This window comes from Myotis nattereri (genome assembly GCF_964212035.1).
Source record: "Myotis nattereri genome assembly, chromosome: 14".
NCBI lineage: Eukaryota > Metazoa > Chordata > Mammalia > Chiroptera > Vespertilionidae > Myotis > Myotis nattereri.
In genome coordinates this window covers 41,833,521-41,860,316 of record NC_138089.1, presented here as the reverse complement: position 1 = coordinate 41,860,316, position 26,796 = coordinate 41,833,521, and the positions used below count along the sequence as shown (strand labels likewise).

At 38.6% G+C, this 26,796-nt stretch overlaps 1 long non-coding RNA gene across 1 annotated transcript in view; it reads right to left on the bottom strand.

Annotated features, from left to right (window-relative positions):
* Positions 1-2,173: 2,173 nt before the first annotated feature.
* The window catches only part of LOC308529596, a 329,647-nt gene continuing 305,024 nt past the window's right edge, over positions 2,174-26,796 (bottom strand). Inside the window, exon 4 of the long non-coding RNA XR_013996780.1 lies at positions 2,174-2,822. This is a non-coding gene — a long non-coding RNA (uncharacterized lncRNA). The remainder of the gene's footprint in view (positions 2,823-26,796) is intronic.

The window sequence follows — 26,796 nt, the reverse complement described above, 5'->3', positions numbered from 1 at the left end:
CCATTAAAGCTGTGTGTCCCCCTCTTAAGGACTTTTCTTGGACCCCTCCTCCCCAATCCTACACAAAGACACAAGAACTCTCTCTTAAGGGGAATTGGTCCATAATAGCATGACTGTTGCTGGGGAAGGGAGAGGAAGATAAACTTTATCTATTTATAAAGCAATGTCTAAGATGGATTTGGGATAGACAACTAATAATCTCTAACACCCTTAGCTAGAAAATGGCATAGTCAGAATCTTAACCCAGATCTCACAGATTTACTTATTCCTATTCCATGCAGTCCATCTATCATGTATGTTATAAGCACTAGAATTCAGAAACCAAATTTTAGATTTATTTCCTTCTGTATATAGCACAATTTCAGCATAATGTTGGGAATGATGAATGTTTGTTAAATGGATGGATGGATGAATGGATGAATGAATGAATGAATGAATGAGTGCAAGAAAAGAAAGATGAATGAGTCGAGTTGTGTCTGCTGGTATGACAGGTGGCATATATTTCTATATCCTACTGTTTTCATTTTATAAATAATAGAGGTAGAGCTTAGAATGGATTGGTGGTGATAGTGAGAAATGAGGAAACAAACTGAATTCTCAAATTTGAATTTTGTCTGATTATTAGTAATGAATACTTAAGTCATATCTAAAAATCTTTGAAACCTAGCAGGCACTGAAAGCTGCCGGCTTCATTAATTTACATTCGTTTTTTATTCATTTGTGTGTGTGTTTTTAGAAATTAAATTCACTTATAGGAAGAAATCAATTTCTCCTTTTAATGACTATGATTTGATACATTTTTGATAGCTGAGGTCTCAAACTCTCTATTTTGAAGTACAGAATGAGATGGATAAGTGAAACAACTCTTTGAATGTTTCAGTAGCATGTTTGTCTCAATTGCTATGAACACAATTATCAAGATAGTTCCCTTGATTTAATTTGCAACATTGTGTTTGTCAATAAAATTAAATCAACCATTCAGCCCTTATTTCTCTTTTTAAGTTAAACACACACACACACACACACACACACACACACACACACACACACTGCTTGTAGTTAACCTAATCTGATTATTTTATGAACTTTTTATTATCTAATAAGTTCAATTACTCTTAATGAAGATGCTGAGTGTGGCCTCCTTGGCAAGCAATAATTAGATGTGTGGTGAATCTGTTACTTTTTATGTGGGGCAAATTGCTTATGTGTGAAGGTACACCTACATTTGGCAGAGAGGAGAAAGCAGTAAACTATTTCAAGCATACTCAGCTCTAAATTGTTTACACTTGGAGCAAAGATTCCAGAATAAACCCAAACCTTCTTTTGCTAGTTAACCCCATCCCAGTAAAGAATGATGTAAGACTACCCACATGCTTCTGATGCAGTAACATTATGCTGTGTCATATATCGCTGGAAATAGGTGAACTGCTGATTAGGCCTTGGAAAATTTTATAATGTGGAATCTCACATTTTAGTGACATTTATTGGGTAATAATCCGCCTTCTGGTTTGTTGGCAGACTTTGTCCAAAGATTCGGTTTTCGATAATAGCTATAGATGCCATGCAAGATATCCGGCCAGTTTGAAAAGTTCAAGTTTGTTCAAAATAGTAACTGAAACGAACTGTGGTTATACAAAAGCAGAAATGAGTTACCAAAAGCAAGGTGAGAGTACGTCTTTTCATTTCTGATAACAAATGTCACATGCCTCATTTTCTATTTGCTGGGAAAAAAATTGATTTTTCTGGGAGAGAATATAAAAAGAGAAATGAACAACAGGAGTGGAATGAATGTCAATGATTCTGGGTTGCATGACACTTGCAGAAATCATGAGTCTTAGGAAACATATAACAGAAGTGAGATTTCCCTCCAAAATGCAGACCCATCTCGTCTTAAAGTGGTAACAAGAACGGAAAGCTAGTTAATGCCTCTATCTCGCTGCTGCTGTTACTGCTGTGTTGCTGTATTCTCATTCTGGGAACCCCAGTTGGATTTTTTAATCCTTTTCTTCCCTTGCTGCATTTAACAACAGCTGGCAGTAGATGCCTATTTTGGTTACCTGGGCCTGTCAGCCTGTATCAGTGACTCGTGCCAGCACACAGGAGGCAATCACTTAACCAGACATCACACCAGCCAGTCATTCAAAATAAAGGATCTTTCTAATTCAGAAGAAATCAGCTCTTGAGGGAATTGGTTTATTTTTGTTTGGTTTTTAAATATATTTTTATTGATTTCAGAGGGAGAGATAAAAACATCAATGGTGAGAGAGAATCATTGATTGGCTGCCTCCTGCACACTCCCCACTGGGGATCTAGCCAGCAACCCGGGCATGTGTCCTGACCGGGAATAGAACAGTCACCTCCTGGTTCATAGGTAGATGCTTAACCACGAAGCCACAGAGGCCACCAGGCAAGGAAATTGGTTGTTTAAAAAAAAAGCCCCTTGCTCCCCCCTACACACACACACACACACACACACACACACACACCATCACCACTGCATTTCAGTTACCTCTATAGCTCTTGGGCCCAAGGTTAAGGGGCAGTGTTGGAGGAGTGAGAGGGGATCATACATTCACCAGAAGAAAAATGAATCATGAGGAGGCTGCAGGTGGTATGGTGGAGTGTAACTTGGAATGGGAAACTAGGCAGCATTCCTGGTAATGAACTTTAGAAAGCCTGGGTCCTAATGACGGGAGAGTTGAAGCCGGTGGATTGGATGCTTTGTCACAGTCCAAGAACAGAAAGAAGCCAGTGCTACCTCCTCATCTTGGTACTTGAACCCTGTGAGAGGTGTGGTGTGCACACCTGATGTCTTGTCCGACCTAAAGGAACACAGACAAGTCAGTTAGGCTGGGAAAATGTCATGGGGAAGGGGGTACATTTGAAATTAATAATTATTCAATAGTTCATTTCAAAGGAAGTCAGAAAATATAGCTTAACCATCAAAAATTACCACACTGGCTAAAACAAAGAAGCCCATAACTCCTATAGAATGATAAATGAAAGTCGCCCTAGTTATGTGTGAAAATTACACTGACAACACAATTTCCTAAAATGTGCACTGCTATCAGACCAAGAATTGAAATGCCAATTAAAATAGTCCCTTGTCATTAAAAAGTAGTACATATTAGTTGTGGAGTGTTAAGAAACACAGAAAAGCATAAAGGTAAAAATCACCATTTTTCTTATGTCTAGATATCCTATATAAACATCTTGGAGAATTTTCTTTCAGATCTTTCTCTCTCTCTCTGCTTCTCTCACATATTTTCATCATGTTATCTCATGCCTTGCTTCTTTTCCACTCAGCATTACTTTAGGAACTTTTATGTATATTATCAAACATTGTTCAAAAGTGTATGGTTACATTCATTCTGTCATGAAGGATGGAACCACTCAGTTAATCATCTTATTTTTGAACAATGCTGCAGATTGGATTTGCCAGAAAACCAACCTAGAGACAGATATTAGCCTTTGGGAAGGTAATTTGGAAATGCTCTCTGCATTTACACTAGTGTGGGGAGAAAGATGGAGCAGGATGGGCAGTTAGTTCATGACGCAGCCCCAGCAAAGGCCTCAGGTGACCCACAGAGCACTGTGAAATTAGGACTAAACTTTCATAGTTATCCCAAGGTTAGCCAAAGGGGCCAGGCCTTTATATCCACACTAGAGACCTAGTACACGATTTCATGCACCAGTGGCGTCCCTCAGCCTGGCCTGTGGGATAGGTGCAAAACTGGCTCTCTGACATCCCCTGAGGCGTCCCAGATTGTGAGAGGGTGCAAGCCACACCAAGGGACCCCACCAGTGCACAAACGGGGCTGAGGAGAGACACAGGAGGTTAACCAGCTGGGGAGGGACCCTGGGAGGGCTCCAGGGCATGTCTGGCCAATCTTACTCAGTCCCTATAGACTGGACCCCAGCAGCAAGCTAACCTACCAATCTGAGCGTCTGTCCTCTGGTTGTCAGTGCACATCATAGCAAGCAGTTGAGCAGCCTTAGCATATCATTAGCATATTACACTTTGATTGGTTGAACGGACGACTGGACACTTAGCATATTAGGCTTTTATTATATAGGATTTCATCAGGTGCAGGCTACCCAAAAGAGAGGTAAGATTTTTGAGAGAAGCAACTCTCTTCAGCTGAGGGCAACTAGATAGCATCTGTGATAGCCAAATTCACAGATGTCATAATGTCCAGATGGATCATGCCACCCAGCCAGGGCTACCCACTTCCTTTTTAAATAATTCTTTTATTTCTTTTTTTCTTCTTTTGTCCATATTGCAATAAACTTCTTGAAAAATGACTGTGAGGCTTTCAGAGATCCAAAATGACAAAAATCTTTATCACCAATGAATACAAATTATCCTCTGAGTATTTTAGTTACAATGATTAATCCTCCTCTTTTGCAGAAGTAGCCTCCAAGCGGGAACGTGTAATAGAAGACTTTCCTCCAAATCATAATTCTCAAATGCTCGCATCACTGCAACCATGATTACATGCAAGAAAACGCATTGCATGTCAGGGAAAGCCGTGCTTGCCAGCAGTCAGGCTGTGCTTGTGCAGTGCGATCACATATCTCTTTGGAACATACAATGTACCGTGTGCTGTGGGTTGTAATGGCAGGTGTAACTATCAGTCGGGTCTGGCAGTTTGGCATCTGAAACCTGCAATTTGCCATTTTATGATTCTGCGTGTGTTAGTGTTCAGGTGCAGTTGTAAATGTGCCTGCAGGAGGCAGGCTCTGAGCCTCATCCTGTTCTCACTATCCACTAGACTGCAGATTCAAACTAGGAGAATGGGGAGAATCAGCAAGGCTGATAGATCTCTAGTATTGAATTTACTTCTGATGATTATTTAAAGATAAAACGGGATGCATCTGTATATTAAAACTATTTATAGCTTGGTTTTAGCCACTTTTTAAATGTGTTGTGAAAAGTTAATCTAGCAAATTGGTTCATTTTAAGAGGAATCATTTTGAGCCCAATCCACATTTGTCAGAACAAACATGTAATCTCCCCCTCAAAAAGAGGAGTAATTAAAATAGTTGACATCTTTCTAAAGACATCAGAGAGCTTTAACAAAACAAATTTGGAATAACCGATTTTTATGCTAATAACAGAGGGCTCCATAATATTTATGTTGTCATGAACATAGGAAGTTATAGATAATATATACAGAGACTGATAAAGAGAAACATGAGGTGTAGAGGAGTAAGTGGAAAGTAAGGCTTTTTGTAAATACAACCTTCTAACAAGGGATAGACAATCTACCTATGAATCACAAGAATTTGACAAATGTTACACAGTCTATGCAAGTTTTTAAAATCAACTTTCTATTTAGAATAGTTTTAGATTTACAAAAACATTATAAATTACAGAAGTTTCCTATACTCTCTACCCATTTCTTATAGAATTAACATCTTATTGTAGTATAGTCTATTTGTCACAATTAGTGATATAATATTAACTAACATCAACACTTTATTTAGATTTCCTTAGTTTTTTACACAACACCGGTTTTTCTGTCCCAGGCTCTCATGTAGGAGACCATGTCATATTTAGGTATCGTGCCTCCTTAGGCTCCTCTTGGCTGTGACAGCTTCTCAGACGTGCCTTGTTTTTGATGATCTAGAAAGTTTTGAGGAGTGCTGGTCAGATATTTTATAAAGTATTTCTCAGTTGGGATTTGTCTGGTGTTTTCTCATGATTAGATTGGATTGGTGGGCTTTTGGAAGGAGAGTCACAGAGGTAAAATCTCTTTTAATCTACCTCATGCCAAGGGTACAACACATCACATGACTTATCACCACTGATGTTAACCATGATCACCTGGCTGATGTAGGGTTCACCAGATTTCTTTATCATAAGTCATTCTTCTTCCTGGTGTCCACACTGTACTTTTTGGAAGAAAGTCACCATGTGTAGCTCATACCGAGAGAGAGGAGTTGTGTATCAGTATCTTGTGAGTGGAGCATCTATGAGGGAGTTAGTCTATTACTTATTACTAGAGGCCCGGTGCATGAATTCGTGCATGAGTGGGGTCCCTCAGCCTGGCCGGTGATTGGGGCCGATCAGGGTCATCTTGCCCAGTCCAAATCAGGGTCGATTGGGGCCGGCCAGCCGGCGAGAGGGACCATGGGAGGTTGGCCGGCCACAGGAGATTGGCTGTGAGAAAGCACTGACCACCAGCAGGCAGCTCCTGCATTGAGTGTCTGCCCCCTGGTGGTCAGTGCGCATCATAGAGACCAGTCGACCAGTTGTTCAGTTGACTGGTCTTAACAGTAACTTAGGCTTTTATATATATAATTTACTCAAATAGGCATTGTTGTTGTTGTTTTTGTATCAGTATTAACTCCTATATTTAATTTGTACTTTGAGTTATAATCCAATACTACTTTATCTGTTTTGTTGCTCAAATGGCTCCAGCTTTGGCTGTAGGGAGTTTTTCAGCTGATTCCTGCGTCCCTTTGACATATATCAAAATGGTATTTTTGTTTTGTTTATCTCTTCTCGCTTTTCCTCACTACCAAAAACCCCAGGCTCATTTTAAATATTTCCTGCTCAGTCCTAGAATCAGCCACTTCGGTAGTTCTGTGCATTTGACAAATTCAGTGTCATGCATCCACCATTACAGACTCATACAGAATGGTTACTGCCCCTAAAAAATATCCCTGTACTTCACCTATTCAACCCCTCTCCCAATCTGAACTGTTGATCTGTTTACAAACTAATTTTACTCTTTGCATAATGTCATCTAATTGGAATCACAAATGTGTAGCTTTTTCAGACTGGCTTCTTTCACTTAGAAATATCATTGAATGTTCATCTATATCTTTGTGTTACTAGATAGTTCATTTCCTTTTTATTGCTAAAGAGTCTTCTATTGTATGGAACTACTTCGGTTTGCTTATATAGCCATCTTCTGAGTAGCATCTTGCTTACTTACAGTTTGGGGCAATTATAAAGAAATATTTTCATGCAAGTATTTTAGTGCACATAAGTTTTCAGATCAATTGAGTAAATAACTAGAAGGGTGACTGCTATGTTCATTCTTTCTTGTTTGTAAGAATCTGCCAGACTGCTCATAATTTTCATCAGAAATTGATATTGCCAGTTCCTATGCATATGTCTTACCAGTAAAGCCCACTGATTCTTATCTCTCTAGGACAGCCTACTGATGAACATTTCAAAGGCCTTTTATTAATTTCTATTATAGTCCTGATTTTTACCACTTTTTATTCTTTCTTAGAGTCTCTGTCTCCCCGCCTACATCACCTTATATCCATTCTTGCATATTTTTTCAATTTTTTATCTTAAGGTCCTTTACATATTAATCATAGTTATTTTATATTTCCTGTCTGACAATTCCAACAACTCTCATATGTCCATTGCTTTGTCTCTTCAGACTCTGTCTTTAGTTTTTGGTTTGCCTCTTGTCATGCTTTGTAATTTTCTTGTTGAAAACCAGTCATGTTGTTTTGGGAAATAGGACCTGATGTAATAAGGTCCTATTTAGTGTGAGCATTTATATGAGTCTCTTTGAGTGGGGCTGTGTTTAATGTTTGTGCAGCTAGGTGTCTGGGTCAGGGGCTTCAAATTCTTACAGTTTGCTCATGTTTGTCTCCCCTCATGACTTTAGGCGTCCTTATGTATTCCTCCTCAGAATCATTGTCTTGCCTCTTTTTCAAGTTATAACCCACTGCTGTTGTACTGGAGCTCTGCTGGTGTGGTGGTAAAGTGTTGGGGAGGAAAGCATTCTGTAATCTAATTACATCTCAGTGTTTTAGTGGATCTGTGACTTGGGGCTGTGAACCTCACAAATATTTTTTCACTGTTAGAGTCTGTTCACTCCCTGTCTCCCTATACGACTCTCTAGCTATAGTATTCCTATTCTGTGTCCTTAAAGCTTGACCCTTGTAAATTGTTTTTTTCTTCTGGGGTGATACAGAAGGGCTATAACGGGAGAGATTTCCTTCTTCCAGCTGGGATAACATTTTGGCAAAGTCTTTATTCCTGGAGATGAGGCCTTTGTTATACAGAAGGTTCTGGACACAGCTCACAGTGATTTCTCTACTCCTCCCCTGAGCATCGCTGCAAGAGAATTTTTCTTAGATTTTTACTGTGAGATTCTAGTAGGTTTCTATAGGTAGCATCCACAAAAGTGTGGGAGATCCCCTAAAACTGTGGTCCCCAGTCATTTCTCACAAGCTAGACCTCCAATCCAACTCCAGCCGTTCATCAAAATTACCATGTGGTCCTTCTTATTAGTTCATGTCTCCAGTAGCTTCTGTTCTAAGCAGATGAGTTGCTGTATCTCAGATATGCCTGTCTCTCTGGATTTGGGTGAGAGTTTGCCCTGCAACATGAATTCTCTGGTGGGTCCAAGAATAGTCATTGATTTTCAGCTGTCAAACTTCCTTGTAAAGACTGAGGTGACAAACTTCCAAGCTCTTTACATGTCAGAGCTGAAACCAGAAGTCACCTTTGTGCTATTTTTAATGCTGAGCTCTGAAATTTAAAACATTCCCAGTGGGTTATGGGGAAGACCTAACACTAAAGTTTGTGACAGCTTAGGGTGATTTGAAAGTATATCTTAAAATGGGTAGAATAACCATGCTAAATTAAGTTCAGGACATACATCTAAAATAATAAAAGCATAATATGTTAATTAGACCAAACATCCTTCCAGATGACCTTCCAGACAAAGCTTGGGCTGTGAAGGCCTAAGTGACCACGGTGTTCTAGAGGCCCGATGCACAAAATTCTGCAAGGGGCTTGTCCCTCACAGACTTGGGTGGCCCTTGCAGCCCTGGCTTTGTCCGGAAGGTCATCTGGACGGTTGTTCTGCTGTTTGGTCTAATTAGCATATTAGCTTTTTATTATATAGGATATATATATATATATATATATATATATATATATATATATATAATTATTATTAATTCTACAAAACCTAGCTATTAGCTTACTCTGTTAATGAGTGGTCAGTTGATTTCTAGTTCTATATTCAAAATATTGGCAAAAAGCCTAAAGAGGAAATAAGCAATCTCTTAAATCTTACAATATATATAGAATGATAAAGGCATGGCAGGAAGTCACTCTTTAAACAAGAAAGTTCTGCATTAAAGAATAATGATTTCACTTAAAGTCTCCTTGTCTGAAATGACTCTTTTTAAATGGATTACTTTGTATCAGTTGAATTCTTATATTCATTTACTTGAGCACAGTTCTTATCTAGGAGCTGAGAGTCTGTGAATTTCTCAAAATTGTGTTTAAAATGTTGTGATTATGGGCAGTTTTCTAAAGAGAACTTCTATAGTTTGTATTAGTTTCTTTAGGAGGCTCAAAATGTAAAATTATTTAAGAATCAGTACATAGAGTTAAGTACATAATTCTATGATCTTAATTTCTAAATTTTGACCCTTAGAAATAAAATCAGTGACAAAGTATAGCTCTCAGAATACTAACATTCTTATGGCATGTTTATCAAAATATTTTCTAAGATACTTTGGTAAAGTGCCATTCTACCAGAGAAAAGATATGTTAGTTTAAATTGAGGAAATATGTTTTGATTTTTGGCTCCATTGTTTTGTAGATTTGTAGCCTTGGGCAAGTCATTTCATATCACAAAGCCTTATTTTTCTCTTCTGTAAAATGGGCTTAGTAATCGTTTTCTATATCATTTTGCTGTCATTGTGACTATAACAAAAGTACATGTATACTTACAAATATATGGGTTATATATGTATATAAAAATACATAATTTGTATTTATAAATTATATATTATGTTTAATATTGTCTTCTGAATAAAAAATTGGTAGTAGCATTTCAATAATCTCACTTCTATTGACTTAGGTAACTGCTTAAATAAATAATTTTTAAAAAGTAATAGTAAAGTTCAAAACTTAAACATTATCAAAGGTCCTTCATGTTTTTCCCCCTATAGCTTTATTGAGACATAATTGATATATAACATTGTGTAAGATTAAGGTGTACAATGTGATGATTTCATATATTTATACATTGCAAAATGTTTACAGTAAGATTAGTTAACACATCGTTCACCTCACATAATTACCTTTTTTGTTGTTGTGGTGGTGAGAACATTTAAGATTTACTCTTTCAGTAACTTTTAATACATAAAATACAATATTATTAACTATAGCTACCATGTTGTACATTAGATCCCCAGAACTTATTCTTCGTAAAATTGGACATTTATACCTTTTGACCTTCATGGTTTGAGTTTTCTTACCTAAATCAACTTTCTTTGAGAGGATTGCAAGCTAAAGGATAACTTGTTGCTGATATTCAAAATTTATTTACTTTAGAAACTGAATGAGCCATCAAATATTTTCAATAACTCCCAGTTGAGCTTTTGCTTCTAAAAATGAAAATGTGATTTCAATGGTGCTTGAAGATATTAACATATTGATACAGAAAGACAAACTATGGGTTTCGTTCATACTTCAATGGTAACAGGGATTTTCCAAAACCAACATCAATTTAATCTCAAATGCGTGCATTTATGAGACAATTGAACATGATTGGGGACCTCATATCTGAGAATTAGGACTCTGAATTCTGGTTGCCCATTGCAATCTCCTTGAGAACTTTTAAATATCCTGGTAACCAAGCCTACACCCAGAACATGTAAATCAAATCTCTGGGAAAAGGCTTCCTCTGTTTTAAAGCTTCAAGGCCATTCCAGTGGGCAGCGAAGTTTGAAAACCACGATGTTCAGCCCAGAAATAAGAACTGATCATTACCTAGCTGACTGGAAACACTAATCAAACACCTTTGTAACACTTTCTAGATTTCTCCCTTCGTAATCTGCAACCAAACCAGCAGGCATACAACAATTGGCTTAAATAATTCACCACACAACTAGAAGGTTGTAAAGTAATCTGACCCCCTTTTTTTTAATTCACCCTTTAACTTCGCCTTCTGATATCATATTGCTTTTTGGGGTGAATTTGTTTGTTTTTAAGCCAGTGTTGGCAAAACAACTTTTGAAAAAGCCTACCATGTATGTTTGAGTCACTAGGTATCTGGTATTGCGTACAGAATTTTCAACTTGTTTTTTTTTTTTTTTTAATTGTTCTGAAGGACAATATAAGCACTCTTAATCAATAACATCTCTTTCTAGTTAATACTATAATAAACAACAAAAGTCACATACTCGAAGATAGATAATAGTAATGGTACCAGACCCTCAAAAATTCCTCCATCTTTCCATCACATGATACATTCTATTCAAGCGTTGAAGAACGACAGACTTTGATAAGTATCTCTCTTCCCTTCAAGCTCGTTATGACTCTTAGAAGCCATTAGAGCAAGCACACAACCCAGGAACTCCCTCACAGAGGAGGCAAGCGGGAATGTTTGTCAACTGAGCTGAGTATGTCATCTCATCACCGGGTCAGACACAGACACTGACAAGCTGGGCACCTTCTATTTAGTTCACTTACCCACACTGAGAGCAAATTTATGTTCCTAGCCATTAGAAGGGAGAGATGATAAACCACCTCCATTTTTTTCCTTTTTAAATCGAGAGTGATATAATGGCTACAACAGAATCAATTGCTTTGAAAGTAATGGGGTGAGGCTATCCACACCATTACTTTCAGCTCCGGCTTCTTGCCAATTCCATCCAACAGACACTGTAACTGAGTTCACTGAGTTGCGCATTTGGTAATTTGCAAGTTTACAAAGTTCTCTGGATGCTTCTGTTTCCATTCCCAATGCACACGTGCACAAACACACACCCGGGAAACAAGGGCTGGATTTCAGCAGTTTCCAGAGGGAAATGCAGGTTCACCTTACCTTTGGGGGCTTATGAGTGCTGGTTCTAATATTACACAGTCCTGGTGCCTTTGCACAGAAATCCTCATTTCACAAACCGCTGCCGATGAGAAGGCTGGTGAAAAGCTGTGTCTCAGAAAATGGCTTTCCTGTGGTGCCAGGGGGTGCCTCATCATGGCCGAGATTTAATTACCACTCCACAAAAAATGCCATCAGTGGGGAAAAATTATACCCTACTAGTTCGCTTTCATCAGGATTGGGTCTGAAGAATGCAAAAAAGGAGGATAGTGTCTAATTATTTTTTCCATTTTTATCTCCATCAAAGCACATTAATTCTAAAAAGGATTTTAAAAAGCGAACCCTGGTTTCAAGTTCGGACCTGGGATGTGCATGGGTATTTTTTTTTTTTTCCTTTAGGAAAAGGGGGCTGCTATATTGTGGGAAAACAGGTGTTCATGCTTTTATCTAAATTAAATGTTTATCTAGATCAAATTTTATCCATATTTAAAAACTAAATATAACAAAATGCTTACTGTTATTTATCCATTTAGAGGATAATTCTTCTGTGTGGCAAACTTTTCAGAGATGCAGAAATGGTGAGGTAACAGAGAACCCTGATGCAGGAGGGATATGGGAAAAAGTGTCACTGCCAGTTGTCTGCGATGGATCAGATTAAGAAAGCGAAATTTTGGCCTGGCCAGTGTGGCTCAGTGGTTGAATGTTGACCCATGCACCAGGAGATCACTGGTTCAATTCCTACCTAGTCAGGGCACGTGCCCAGGTTGTGGGCTGGGTGTCCCCAGTCTGGGGAGGTGCTTGGGGGTCAGGAGATTGAGGGTCATGCAGGAGGCAGCCAATTGATATTGATGTTTCTATCTCTCTTCCCCCTTCCCTCCTCTCTCTCTAAAATCAATAAAAACATATTTAAAAAAGAAAGCAAATTTTTGCAGGAGAAAATATTGATTGCCCCAGAGCTTATGCCAAAGTGACTTCAAAATTTATTTAGGTTCACTCAAGGAAAATTCAAAGGCAATTACTACATTTTATTTCTATTTTGACTGTCTTTTAATTTTTCAGTGCTTAAGGCGTTTCTATATTTGCACATCCTTAAAATCTCCTAAGAGATGAGCTTTTGGGCAATCAACATTTTCCTTCTTTCTTCTAGTTCTAAGAATATCTTTGAAAAAATAAATAAATACACTACAACAAAACAATAAAAAAGGTGAGTGGAGCAAGAGAAAAGTGGCTCTCAGAGAGTATCAGACAAAAATAGACCATTAACACTAGGGCATACAGATGGAAGACCTTGAATTAATCTTTTCAAAAGATACTTGAAAGGTTAGGAGAAACCCTTACTATGTACTGTTAAGCCACTCAACAGAAAGTCGGCTAAGTCAGCATTTCCCCCTTCCTTGGATGTGGGAAAGTTCTCAACAAACTTCTTCATTCATAGACTTCAAGCTTTTCATCATCTGGAATTCATATTTTTGAAAGAATAGGTCAAGTTGCATCCAACAATGAGTAATAATTCATGACAGTGATTAATTTTATGTGCCAAATTGGCTAGGTCACAGTAACCAGGCATTTGATTAAACACTAGACTGGAGAACGCTGGCTAATATATGCATTTTTATTATTTTTATTTATCAAATGACATCAATTATTATTCCTGAAAGATAACTATATGTGAAGAGACAGAAAATGTATTCATTTGAAAGGTAAAAAACTTAAGCTATATTGGTTAGAAAATGAGAACTTAAGGACATAAAGTTTTAAAAGGTGATAGCTAAATGGCAAATGGCTTTAAGTAAGAGAGAGAGAGAGAGAGAGAGAGAGAGAGAGAGAGAGAGAGAGGAAGAGAAAGAGAGAGGGAGAAAGAGAGAGGGAGAAAAAGAAGTGAAGGAGGAGAAAGTGAGCTGCTTGGAGATGGCAGAATATGTTATCATTCATAAACAACTTGGTATGGAGGAATTATGGACCATGTGAAATCATGTTCAAAATAATGGGAGGGTGATAGGGCCATGGGATTGCCCCTGGTGTGGGAGGGCATGGTCTAGACGGGGCTGATTTTTTTTTTTACAGCTCTCAACAAGTCAAGGGCTTTAAGCTGACCTTTGCCTTCTGACCAGCAAATAATTATCACACTTAACCTTTTAGACTGGATTTAAATCCAGACAAAAGCAAAAGAAGGGTCATATACAGATAGACATCTTTATTTCAGATGTAAGGATAATTTTCATGAGACTTTTGAAACTGGGCATTTCCCTAGAAATTTAGAGAGTACAGTTTGGGCACCACTTGTCCCATCCAGCATCTCTCATCTTTCAGATGAGGAAATGGAGGCCCTAGAGAATGTTCATGTCTTTCACCTCAATGAGTCACGGAGTCACTGAAAAAGACTGAGATTGATTTTCAGGTTTTTGTCTGTGTTCTTAGGGTTTAGGATATTTTTTTAACTTTATAAAGTTTTAATACTCTTTTCTAAGGGAAATCTCAGTTCCTGAGAAGTGGAAGCAGGTACACACATTTCAGATTTGACTTGTTCCCAGATTCTCCATTCACTTTATCATCATTGCTTAAGAGATATTTTAATAGAAAATGTCTTTTACTTTCAAGTATTTACCTGAGTAAAATCACATCTGTGGCTAGTATAGACTCCTATGTCACAGCTACCTGCTGCATCAGCTAGTATGGTAGCGTGGTTCTCTCTTTCTCTGACCCTCCTTTCTGCTCCATATGGGAATTGCTAACCATGAAACAATTATTGGTAAGCAAGTTATGAGGCTGTACCACAAATTGAACCTGGCAACGGAAACAAGGAATTAATAGCCCCAGAGTGTGCTATTTGTCCCTGATATAAAAAGTAAAAAGTTGGAGCTGGACAGATGCCGGGGTCCGACCACAGCAGGTCCAGGGGTTCCCAAAGGTGTGGACGGAGTCGGCGAAGAAGGAATGACACGGAGACAGCGTTCAGTTGATCAGCAGCCTAGCCAGGATCTCTAGCCAAGTTCTGGTCTGGATCTCCAGAGAGGTTCTGCTCTGGAACTCCAGCCAGGTTCTGTGTCCATGGTCTCTTGCTAGGTTCTCCAGGAAGGTTCTGTCCCGGTTCTCCAGCCAGGTTCAGTCACCAGGTTCTAGTCAGGTTCTCTTGCCAATTTCTGTAGTCAGGTTCAGTCCAGGATCTTTTGCCATGTTCTCTCGCTAGGTTCTGTCTCTAGGTTCTGAGGCCAGTTTCTGTCCAGGATCTTTTGCCATGTTCTCTCCAGCGAAGTTCTTCTGTCCCTAGAGAACGTTCTGTGTAGGTTCTGTGCCAATTTCTGTCTTTCTTGTGTCTCCTAAGTTCTGTCTGCTGTTGTCTTGTTACAACTGTATTTATACCAGTTGATTCCAATCCTATCAATCTCTATTACAAAGGTTAGGGTGTTTCTTATCTCCATTCCAGGGAGTAAAGATTATGTAGCTTAAGCATGATTGTTCATAGTTAAAGTGATTAATTACCCGCCTGGCACTTAGTTAAGAGGTTTTATTCCCTCCCTACCTTCAGGGGAAAATCCCTACCTGGGGAAACAACCTTTCTCAGAGACCTTGGATAAAACACATAGACAGTATGCCATATATGCCAGGTCCCTTGAAACAGCAAGCATGGACCGGCTCCCGGCAAATTGCATGGACCGGCTCCCGGCAGCCAGATAGCTCAGTTAGTGAGAGCATTGTCTGATACATCAAGGGTATGGGTTCAATTCCTGGTCAGGGCAACTACAAGAATCAACCAATGAATGCTTAAATAAATGGAACAACAGATCAGTGGACTTCTCTTTCTCTATCTCAAAATTCTTTTGCTTCCTTTCTCCTCTTGAAAAACAGCAACTAAGTCAATGCACTCATTTCAGAATTAGAAGCCAGGCTGTAAGACAATGGGTTAATCACGCAGGGAAGGCTGGCCAGAATATTTATTTGTGTTCAGTGCACTGAGATAATTTTACCCCTCTTTCTAGATCTCCTAGAAAAAGATTTTTAAGGGCCATTCAAAAATGGAATGCCTTTAACACTCACCCTTTATTTTAAGGACCTACAAGGAAAGTTTGAGTCATCCTAATTTCACAGAAATTTTCCTGAAACGGGAGGAATGTGTCTCTTTGCATTGCATGTCCTTGGCCTTAAATGTACTGAGTGGACGGGGGAATTTGACAGCTTTTGTTCTAAAGTTAGCCCTCATTCTCTATTTCAGACTCAATAGGGGAAGGGCTGAACTTTGTAATTAATACTCAGGAAATTAGCAATCAGCAGAGAGATAAAATGGGCATGTGGAGGGATATCAACCGCCCTTGACAAGCCAAGGCCAGTGAGGGGCTCATGACAGCACAGAATCCAAGGGCAGCAGCAGAACCTCCTTTTAGCTGGTTCTGATTCTTTTAAATGCACTTTATTCAGCATCTCTGAGGTATAAAAGCAGGGCTTATTGGGCTTTTTTTTTTTTTAAGGAGATGGTCGTTTCTGCTGCATTTACAAGCACTCTGATGAGTTCTCTTTTTCAGAATTCAAGAATATTTTCCTTTGTCCTCTTGCATAAAATAAGAGTATCTGAGAATCGGCTTTTGATCCAGCAGGCCTTAAGAGTACAAGCTGTTTATTTTTGTAATAAGGGGCCATTGAAAAACTTAAAATGACAGTTTCTCGAGAGGGCAGTCTGTTAGTTGGCGGGGTCCTGAGAAAGGTCAGCGGGATCCTGCTCCGTGGGGACCACTGATGTTGACCTTTTGGAGAACTTCTACCTCTTGGGGAAAACAAACTCTTGATTCCATTATATCCAGAAGTAACAAAAGAGTGTTCACAGAATTATAAATACTGAAGGAATTGTTTCTGCATAATAAGGTTATAAAGGCTTTTATTGGTATAAGCATGTATGTTTGATTGTATGTACGTGTGTGTGTGTGTGTGTGTGTGTACTTGAAGAGAGAACACACGGAATGTTCATCTATCTTAAAATTTAGAGCCAACAAATCAGTGTGCATCATTTGTTCAATTTAAGCTACTTCCTGAAGACCCTGAAATCTGACTCTTCTTACCCAATCCTACCTTTTATTCAATGAATATTCAGCAAACATCCTTGCCCACCAAATGTGAGGCACTGAGCCATCCTTGGACCAAAGGCATTTTATGACCTCCCATGAGATCTTTTGTTTCTCCATTGCATAACATTTTTATTGAGGTGGCCATCCCCTTAGCCTGTTTTCCAGGCCCAGCAACCTGGGTGCAGAATAAAACCTTACTGTCCCCTGGGTTTTTGATCATTCAAACTGTTTCCAGTTCATGACCTTTTCCTGGTTTCCTGTTTTGTCTTGTCTTTTATCAGTTCCATCTCATTTACATCACCTCCTTGCACCATAGGATTTGAGTGTACAAAGATCTTCCCTACGCTTTCTCTTTATTTTCTTTGCTAGCCATCATAAAGAACCTTGTTCTTAATAACTCAATAGCAACCCACTCCTGAAGGGAGGCTGAAAATACCATAGTTAACTCTTGTTCTTGGAAATGTCTTTTAACTTCCCGAGCGCTACTGTCTTTTTCCTTCAAATGTGAGATATAGGCTAGGTAAGTGGTTCTCAAATTTTGGGGTGCATAAAAACCACCTAAATATCTTGTTTAAACAGTGCATTCCTAGGCCTTGATCTCAAAGTTTTAAATTGCATATTTTTGAATAGGTACCTAGGAACCACTATATGTCCATCAGGTAATTTTGTCGGGATGGTCTTTATATACTGATCAAACTTTGAGATACAATATTAGAGATGATTTCTATGGTAGATAGTATTTTTTAAAGATGGCTCCCACATTCTATTCCATCTTAATTGCTCTCTTTATAATAAGGTATTGATACATTGCCCTCTGAGAGGTAGGGTTTGTATTAGTAAATCCCCTTTGAATCTGGGAGAGTTGGGACCACCCTACGTAACTTTCGGTGCTGGGTTATAAAAGATCAGGTAGCTTCCACCTGGGACTTCTGGGCGGCTTGCTTTGGGAACCTAGCTGCTGCCTAGGTGAGGAAACCACAGTTAGCCTGATTGATTGATTGATTGATTGATTGCTGATTTTTTTCATTTCATTTTATTTTAGTGTTTAAGGTATTACAAATAGTAGTACATATGTCTCTTTTTTTACCCCCACTGACCTCCCCCCAGCATCCCCTATCCCCTAGCACTTGCCCTTGTCCCCTTGCTCCCAGTGTCTTGTGTCTGCTGGTTGTGCTTATATGCATGCATGCAAGTTCTTCGGTTGATCTCTTACCCCCCCCCCAAATCTCCCTGACCTTCCCGCTGTAGTTTGACAGTCTGTTCAATGCCTCTTTGCCTCTATTTTTGTTCAGCATTTTCTAATGTTCTTTATTATCCATAAATGAGTGAGATCATGTGGTATTTATCTTTCTCTGACTGGCTTATTTCACTGAGCATAATGCTCTCCAGTTCCTTCCATGCTGTTGCAAATGGTAAGAGTTCCTTCTTTTTTACAGCAGCATAGTATTCCATTGTGTAGATGTACCACAGTTTTCTAATCCCCTCATCTGCTGACGGGCACTTAGGCTGTTTCCAGATCTTAGCTCTGGTGAATTGTTAGCCTGCTTGAAGAGGGCCACTTGAAGAGGCCATGGGTAGCTGTCTCAGCCAACAACCCCAGCCTGGCTCTCAGCAGACAGCTAGAACCAGTTGGCCAGCCACGTGAAGGAGCCGTTTTAAAAGTGGATCCGACTCAGTCCAACCGCCCAGTCCCAACCTTGTCTGCCTTGTCTGTTACTGACGCTGTGTGCAGGAGAGAAGGCTTTCCCGCTGAACCCTGCCCAAACAGCAGGCTCGTGAGTGAAAGAAATAATTGTTATCTTAGGTCACGAAGCTTTGGGGGTGGTTTGTTACCCCATAACAGATCATGCGAATAATTTCTCAAATGTATAGTCTGGAATAGCCAAGGGTAACTTGAAATGAGACCTGGGCTTATGTGGTGTCTCCAAAATTGGTTGCTGGGTTACTATTGTCAAGTTCTTAACACTCTGGTTCTCAAAGACTTGAGTTTATAAAATGACAATAACAATACCCCTTGCTACTTGGAGCTGTTTTGAGAAGTACATGAGGTAACAGAGGAAAAAATTATTTTTCTACCTTACCATTTTTACTCCTAAGAATTTTGTTGATACGTACAACCAATATCCATATAACTTGCATTTGGGGGGATATATGACTTCTTTTTGTGACTCTTTTTCCTTTAAATATTAGGTATATAAATGTTTGAATACTCTTAAACATTGTCCCAGTTATGAGATTTTATTTTGAGATATCTAATAAGAAATGGAACTAGATTAAATTTTGCTCATAGAAGGAGTTTATGAATCTTTTGGCATTCAGCACAAAGAATACATTATTTTTATAGTGGCGCTGTGGTAAGCAACTGTAATACAGGCATAAGAATTGGATAGTAAATGTCTCTATTTGTGATGATATGATATGGCATACTCAGATAATCCGTGATAGAGGTAAACACAAGTGATATGGCATTTAGGAAGGGAGAAAATATAAAATTAAAATAACCAAATCCATGGCCTCTTCTTCTTCTTCTTCTTTTTTTTTTTCTTGTTAATTCTCATCCAAGGTCCATGCATGGTCTTCTTATATTTAAAAAAAATAACTAGTTAAAAGATGTATTTATATATACCTATTCTAGGGCTTAAATGTGTTACTTGGGACAGTTTTGAGAAGTAGGTGAGATAACGGATTCACTTATTTACCTGTTTTTCTGTTTTATGCCTTATTAATTTATTCTGGTATATGATGAAAGATACAGAGATGCCCTAGCCAGTTTGGCTCAGTGGATAGAGCATCCTCCTGTGGACTGAAGGGTCCCAGGTTCAATTCTGGTCAAGGGCACATGCCTGGGTTGCAGACTTGAGCCCCAGTGGGAGTGTGCAGGGGGCAACCAATCAATGATTCTCTCTCATCATTGATGTTTCTATCTCTCTCTCTTCCTTTCCTCCCTCTCTGAAATCAATAAAAATATTTTTTTAAAAAAGGAAGATACAGAGATGGAGGTAAAACCACTTTGTGATACATAAATTTCAGGGTTGTTTTAGCCATGAATTTAATTTTGCTTAGTTTTTAACAGCATTATTAAGGTACTGGGGGCCTGGTGCATTAAATTTGTGCATGGGGGGGGGGGGCGCCCTCAGCCCAGCCTGCACCCTCTCACAATACGGGACCCCTCAGGGAATGTCCAACTGCCAGTTTAGGCCCAATCTCGCAGGGATCAGGCCTAAACCGGCAGTCTGACATCCCCCTCGCAATCCGGGACCACTGGCTCCTAACCACTTGCCTGCCTGATTGCCCCTAACTACTCTGCCTGCCTGATCGCTGCTAACCACCTCTGCCTTGCCCCCGCCACTGTGCTTCATCCGGAAGGTCATTTGGCTGTCTGGCCTAATTAGCATATTACACTTTTATTTTAGACTAGAGGCCCAGTGCACAAAAACTTGCGCACTCGGGGAGGTCCCTCAGCCCGGCCTATGCCTCCTTGCAGTCTGGGACACCTCGGAGGATGTCCACCTGCTGGCTTAGGCCGGCTCCCTGGTGGATCGGGCCTAAGCTGGCAGTCAGACATCCCTTTGGCAGCCCGGCAGCCCTCGGGGGATGTCCACTTGCCAGCAGGGAGCAGACCTAAGTTGCAGTAGGACATCCTTAGTGCTGCTGAGGAGGGAGGAGAGGCTCCTGCCACCACCACTGTGCTGGCAGCCATCAGTCTGGCTTGTGGCTGAGCAGAGCTCCCCCTGTGGGAGTGCGCTGACCACCAGGGGGCAGCTCCTGCATTGAGCATCTGCTCCCTGGTGGTCAGTGTGTGTCATAGTGGCTAGTCATTCCCAGTCATTCTGCTGTTAGAGTCAGTTTGCATATTGCCCTTTTATTATATAGAATAGAGACCTGGTGCATGGGTGGGGGCCGACTGGTTTGCCCTGAAGGATGTCTTGGATCAGGGTGGGGGTCCCGCTGGGGTGCCTGGCCAGCCTTGGTGAGGGGCTGATGGCTGTTTTCAGACTGACCAAGCCCCCTGGTGACCGAAGCTCTCAGCTTTTCCTTTTTTTGTTGTTGTTTTTTATTCGCTCCAGCTCCGTGGCCATGGCGACTAGAAGCAGGTATCTGGGGTTTATTTACCTTCTATAATTGAAACTTTGTTGCCTTGAGAGGAGGCAGCAGCCGGCAGGGAAGCTTGGCTTCCTCCATCGCCAGGGGCAACCCACTCCTGCTCACTCCAGCTCCGTGGCCACGGCTGGCTGAAAGCAGGTACCTGGAATTTATTTACCTTTTATAATTGAAACTTTTTTGTTTTGAGTGGAGCTCAGAGCCAGCCAGGAAGCTTGGCTTCCTCCATCATTGGGGCAACCAAGCCTCCTGCTTGCCCCAGCTCCGTGGCTGCCGTCCGCCATCTTGGTTGGGTTAATTTGCATATAGTTGCTCTGATTGGCTGGTGGGCATGGCTTAAGGTGTAGTGAAGGTATGGTCAATTTGCATGTTTGTCTTTTCTTAGTGTAGATAATTGACATTAAATTAAATTGTACATATTTAAAATGTACAACTGAATAAGTTTTGACTATCACTCTAGGTTATTTTGCTATTTCTAGAATTATATCAATGGAACAAGATATATATTTTCCTTTTTCCTGGCCTTTTTCACTCAGCATAATTATGTGGAGATTTATTTATGTTGTATGTGTTCATAGTTTGTTTCTTCTTATTGCTGAGTATGTAGGTATTCAACAATTTATTTGTCCATTCAGTTGTTAATTACATTTGCTTCTGGCTTTTGACTGTAACAAATAATGCTGCTATGAAAATTTATGTATTAAGCTTTTATGAATATGTAAACTTATTTCTCTAGGAATGGAGTTGATAAATCACATGGGAGGCATATGTTTAAGTTTTTAAGAAACTGCCAAGCTGTTTAACAAAATGAATGTGTCACCAGCAGTTTATGCAAGTTCCAATTGTTCCACATTCTTGCCAGTGGTTTGTATGGTCAGTCTTCTAAATTTCCCTAGTATCATTCTATTATTCATTTCTAATTTAATTTTATTGTGATCAGAGAAGTGTTTCATCTTTTTAATCTATTGAGAGTTGATTTATGGCTCAGAATACAGTCTATCTGTATAAATGTACCAAAAATGCATTAAAAAGTTGTTCTATTGTTGGGGGAGCACTCTAAAAATGTCAGTTAGGTCAAGTAAGTTGATAGGATTTTTCAAGTTTGTGATGACCCTGAAGACTTTCTACCTGTTGTTCTGTCATTTATTGAGAACAGCATTACAATTTGTAACTATAATTGTGATTTGTTTTCTTCTCCTGGCAGTTCTATCTGTCCTTTTCTTCTGTATTTTGAAACTATTATCTTCAAAATATTTAGGATTGCTATTGTTATATTAATAAATTGATTCCTTTATAATTATGAAGCCACCTTCACCTCACTAATATTCTTTACTATGAAATCTACTTTGTCTGATATCAATTAATATAGCACTCCAATATTTTTATGTATTTATTTTTAAATCTTTATTGTAGAAAGTATCACATTTGACTTCATTTTTTCTTTCCCATTGACCCCTTCTAACCCACCCCACCAATATTCTTTTGGTTACTGTTAGCATTGTATATCTTTCCCATCCTTTTATGTTTAGCCCATTTGTGTCTTTATATTTGAATATCTTTCTTGAATGCAGCATATAGTTGAATCTTGTGAATTTATTCAACATGACCATCTCTGTCATTTAACTGGAGTGTTTATATTATTCACATTAAATTTTATTACTGATACGATTAGGTTTAAATCTATCATCTTTGTATTTGGTTTACATTTTTGCCATTTATACATTATTATTGATCTGTAACTGACATATTACATTATATTAGTTTTAGGAATACAACATAGTGTTATCACAATTTATCACAATAAATCTAGTTAACAAGTCACTTATGGTCACAAATTTTTTTCTTGTGATGAGGACTTTAAAAATCCTTTAAAGGTTCTCTCAGTAACCTTTAACATATGCAATAATGTATTATTAACCATTGTTTCCATGTTATACATTACACTCCCATGACTTATTTATTTTATAACTGGAAGTTTGTACCTTTTGTCCTCCTTTACCCATTTCACCCGCCCCCACGCCCCTACCTCTGGCAACTACCAATCAGTTTTCTGTACCTATGACCTTGGTTTTTTGTTGTTGCTGCTGTTGTTGTTTAGATTTCACATATAAGTGAAATCATATGGTATTTGTCTTTCTCTGTCTGACATTTCTCTTAGCATAGTGCTCTCAAGATCCATTCATGTTGTCTGCAAATGGCAAGATTTTATTCCTTTTTATGGCTAACTAGTATTCCATTCTATATATAAACACCATAGATTATTTTACTTTCATTCATCAAAAGACAGTTAGGTTGTTTTTATATATCGGCTACTTTACCTAATGCTGCAATGAACATGGAGTTGCATATATTTTTTGGAATTAGTGTTTTTGTTTTATTTGGATAAATACCCAAAAGTGAAATTGCTGAATTGTATGGTGGTTCCATTTGTACTTCTTAGAGAACCTCCATACTGTTTTCCACAGTGACTGAACCAATTCACCTTCCTACTAACAATACACAATGCCTCTCTTTTCTCCATATCCTTGCCAACACTTTATTCCTTGTCTTTTTTTTTTCATAATAGCCATTGTAACAGGTGTGAGGCAATAACACATTGTGGTTTTGATTGGCATTTGATTAGTGAGGTTGAGCATCTTTTCATGTGCTTGTTAGCCATTTGTATATCTTCTTTACAAAAATGTCTATTTAGATCCTATGCCCATTTTTAAGTTGTAATGTTTGTTTTTTTCATAGAGTTGTATAACTTCTTTTATAATTTGGATATAACCCTAATCATATATATTTGCAAATATTTTCTCCCATAGAGTAAGTTGTCTTTTCATTTTGTTGATGGTTTCCAGATTTTTTTTTTTTACTTTTTGTTTCACTTTTTTTTTTTTTTTTTGCTTTTGCTTTTGTTGCTTTTGGTTTCAAATCCAAAATATCATCACCAAGACCAATGTCAAGGAGCTTACCATTTATATTTCATTCTAGTAATTTATGGATTCAGATCTTACATTTAAATCTTGAATCCATTTTGAGTTAATTTGGTATAAAGTATAAGACAGTGGTCTAGTTTCATTATTTTGCATGTGGCTGTCCGGTTTTCTCAACACCATTTAGTGAAGAGACTGTCCTTTCCCCATTGTATATTTTTGCCTCTTTTCTAGTAAATCAATTGAAAATATATGCATGGATTTATTTCTGTGATCTCTATTCTTTTTCATTGATCTATCTGTCTGTTTTTGTGTTAATGTCATAATGTTTTGATTAATGTAGCTTTGTAGTATAGTCTGAAATCTGGGAGCATAATGCTCTAGCTATGCTCTTTTTTCTTAAGATTACTTTGGCTAGTTGGGGTTCTTTTGTGGTTTCATATAAACTTTAGGATTGTGTGTTCTATTTCTGTGAAAAATACCACGGGGCAGTTGAGGCTTAGATGCCGTTCCGGACAAAGGAGAGAGAGACAGGGGAAAATAAGCACTTACATTAAAAAAAGATAACATGTGGTTAACAAATTGTTGCTGGGTTACTCAGAAACAATGAGAAACAGAGGAGTTTAACAATCAGCTTTGCTAGATTCCTCTCTATTGGCCACACTTAATATAAAAATGTGAAGATGAATATGCAAGCAGGTTTTTCTATCTGAATTCCTTTAGGCAAGTAAAGGGAGAGTGTCAAATGTTATTCCTGAGTCTTTTTTTAAAAATAACCAATATAAAATCAATATCCTAAGAGGCATATTTTGGCGTGGCAAAACTGTCCATCTAAGTAGTTTCCTTCCCTGGGACACTTTAGGTCCATGTAGATGTAGCACCCTCTCAGCCACTGAAGAATTCATTGATTACCTTGAAGCTCGATTCAGTTCTTTACCGAACAGGAACTTCTAATCCAGTTCCCTGCCTCCACTGGGTTCCTGGTGTATTTATATCAATAGCACAATAGAATTGGTTTGTTTTTGAAGTTTATCCATCTCTGTAGCATTCATGCATAGGTCAGTGTCTTTTGGTTGACAAGAGTTCAATTAATATTTTAGGCTCAAAGAATTGTGAAGTCTGGGGAAGTATGTCAGCATCTTACCTTTCCCAAAACTATCAGATCTTTATTGGAATACCTGAAAGTGCCCTAGTTATTTAGTCTAATGAGCATCTACTGAAGCCTAGAAAATCTTCTGATCTCAAGCATAGACCGTGAAAGGAAATGAAAAGCAAAGCAAAGCAAAAGAAGTCATTTATCAATATACTTGTCATCTTCTTCTGAGCCTTAATTAAAATTAATCTCTATTTTGGGCTCACTTTTAGTCTTCTTTTTTTTCTAACCATTTTCTCTTTGATGAAGAAAAATGTGCTCATGGATGTTCAACTATAATATTTCATTTCTTTTCCCTGAGTCTATTTCGGAAAACTTTTCTCCTATTTAGGAACCTTGCCACAGAAAACAATTATCACCTTTAATTTAGCACTGTGAATACAGAAACTTCACCAACAACAGCATTTCATCACCAAGTTCATCAAAAGTAAATAAACAAAAAATAGAGAAAGTAAAATGAAAATGTAAACATACTCTCTTTTTAGTTTTCTCAGTAAGAATAAGAATCCACAGTGCTCCAAAGAAGTCCACAACATCGGACTAAAGTTGTTTAAGAAACATATACAAGCAGAAACACAAATCACATGGAAGACACATAAAACTCAAAATATCCATTCAGTCTTTTCAAGGTTGAATCTTCAGTAATGGAACCACTTCCAGAAATAATCATAGCTTTAGCTTGGAGACACAACCATAATAACTACATGTCAACTAATTTTTCTATATATTTTGGCTCTAAACAGGCCCAATAAACATAATGCCACATTGAATTCGAACATGGCTTTATGTTTCTGAATAGAGGTGGAACAACTCAGTCCCTTGAGGCTTGATCTTAAGCCTTCTCATGCACGTGAAAAAAAGCAGCAATGATTAAGGGCTTGTTTGCTGCCATTGCTGATACAAAGGTCAAAAGTAATAGTGATGAAAAAAACAACTTACCCCCATGTTGCCAATGTGGGAATAGAGTGCCAAGGATGGCTCTAACAGAATTGCCAAAAGCACACTACACATAACTCATATTCCCATTTCACCCTGGATTCAGAGCTATACCAGGTAAGATTCAAGACCATAATTTATCAACTTAATGGCAACAAACTTGAACAGAAAGAATTTATGCCTAATCAGAGCTTGTAGGGGTGACTGATTATCTCCTTCACTGGACCTGGATTATAATCCAAGGCCACCACTTTGTTGTGTGTGCATTAGGTCTTCCTCTTCAACAGAGGAATTTAGAGGTAAATAGTGTACACAGCTGCCTTCAAAGTCTGGTTGGCCTGCATCTTGCTACCTACTATTTCTCAAACAAACTACTATTACTCCACTTTTTTTTCTAGTTAAAATGCCAATTACCTTCAACTCATTTCATGGTGGCTATGCCACCTCCAGCATGCCAGCTCCATGAATGGGGGCCTGATTTTCAGTTCTTTCAAAGTGAGCTTTTGACAGCTATTCAGAGGCATTCTGTCAAAAAGAACCAAGATACAGCCCAGAGAGGATTCCTATTAGCTATTTTGCCTTCCAAATTATGAAATTAAGCTAAGTTTAATCTGTGAATAGATAATTTTTTAATTTTTTTTAAAAATATATTTTATTGATTTTTTACAGAGAGGAAGGGAGAGGGATAGAGAGTTGGAAACATCGATGAGAGAGAAACATCGATCAGTTGCCTCCTGCACACTCCCCACTGGGTATGTGCCCGCAACCAAAGTACATGCCCTTGACCGGAATCGAACCTGGGACCCTTG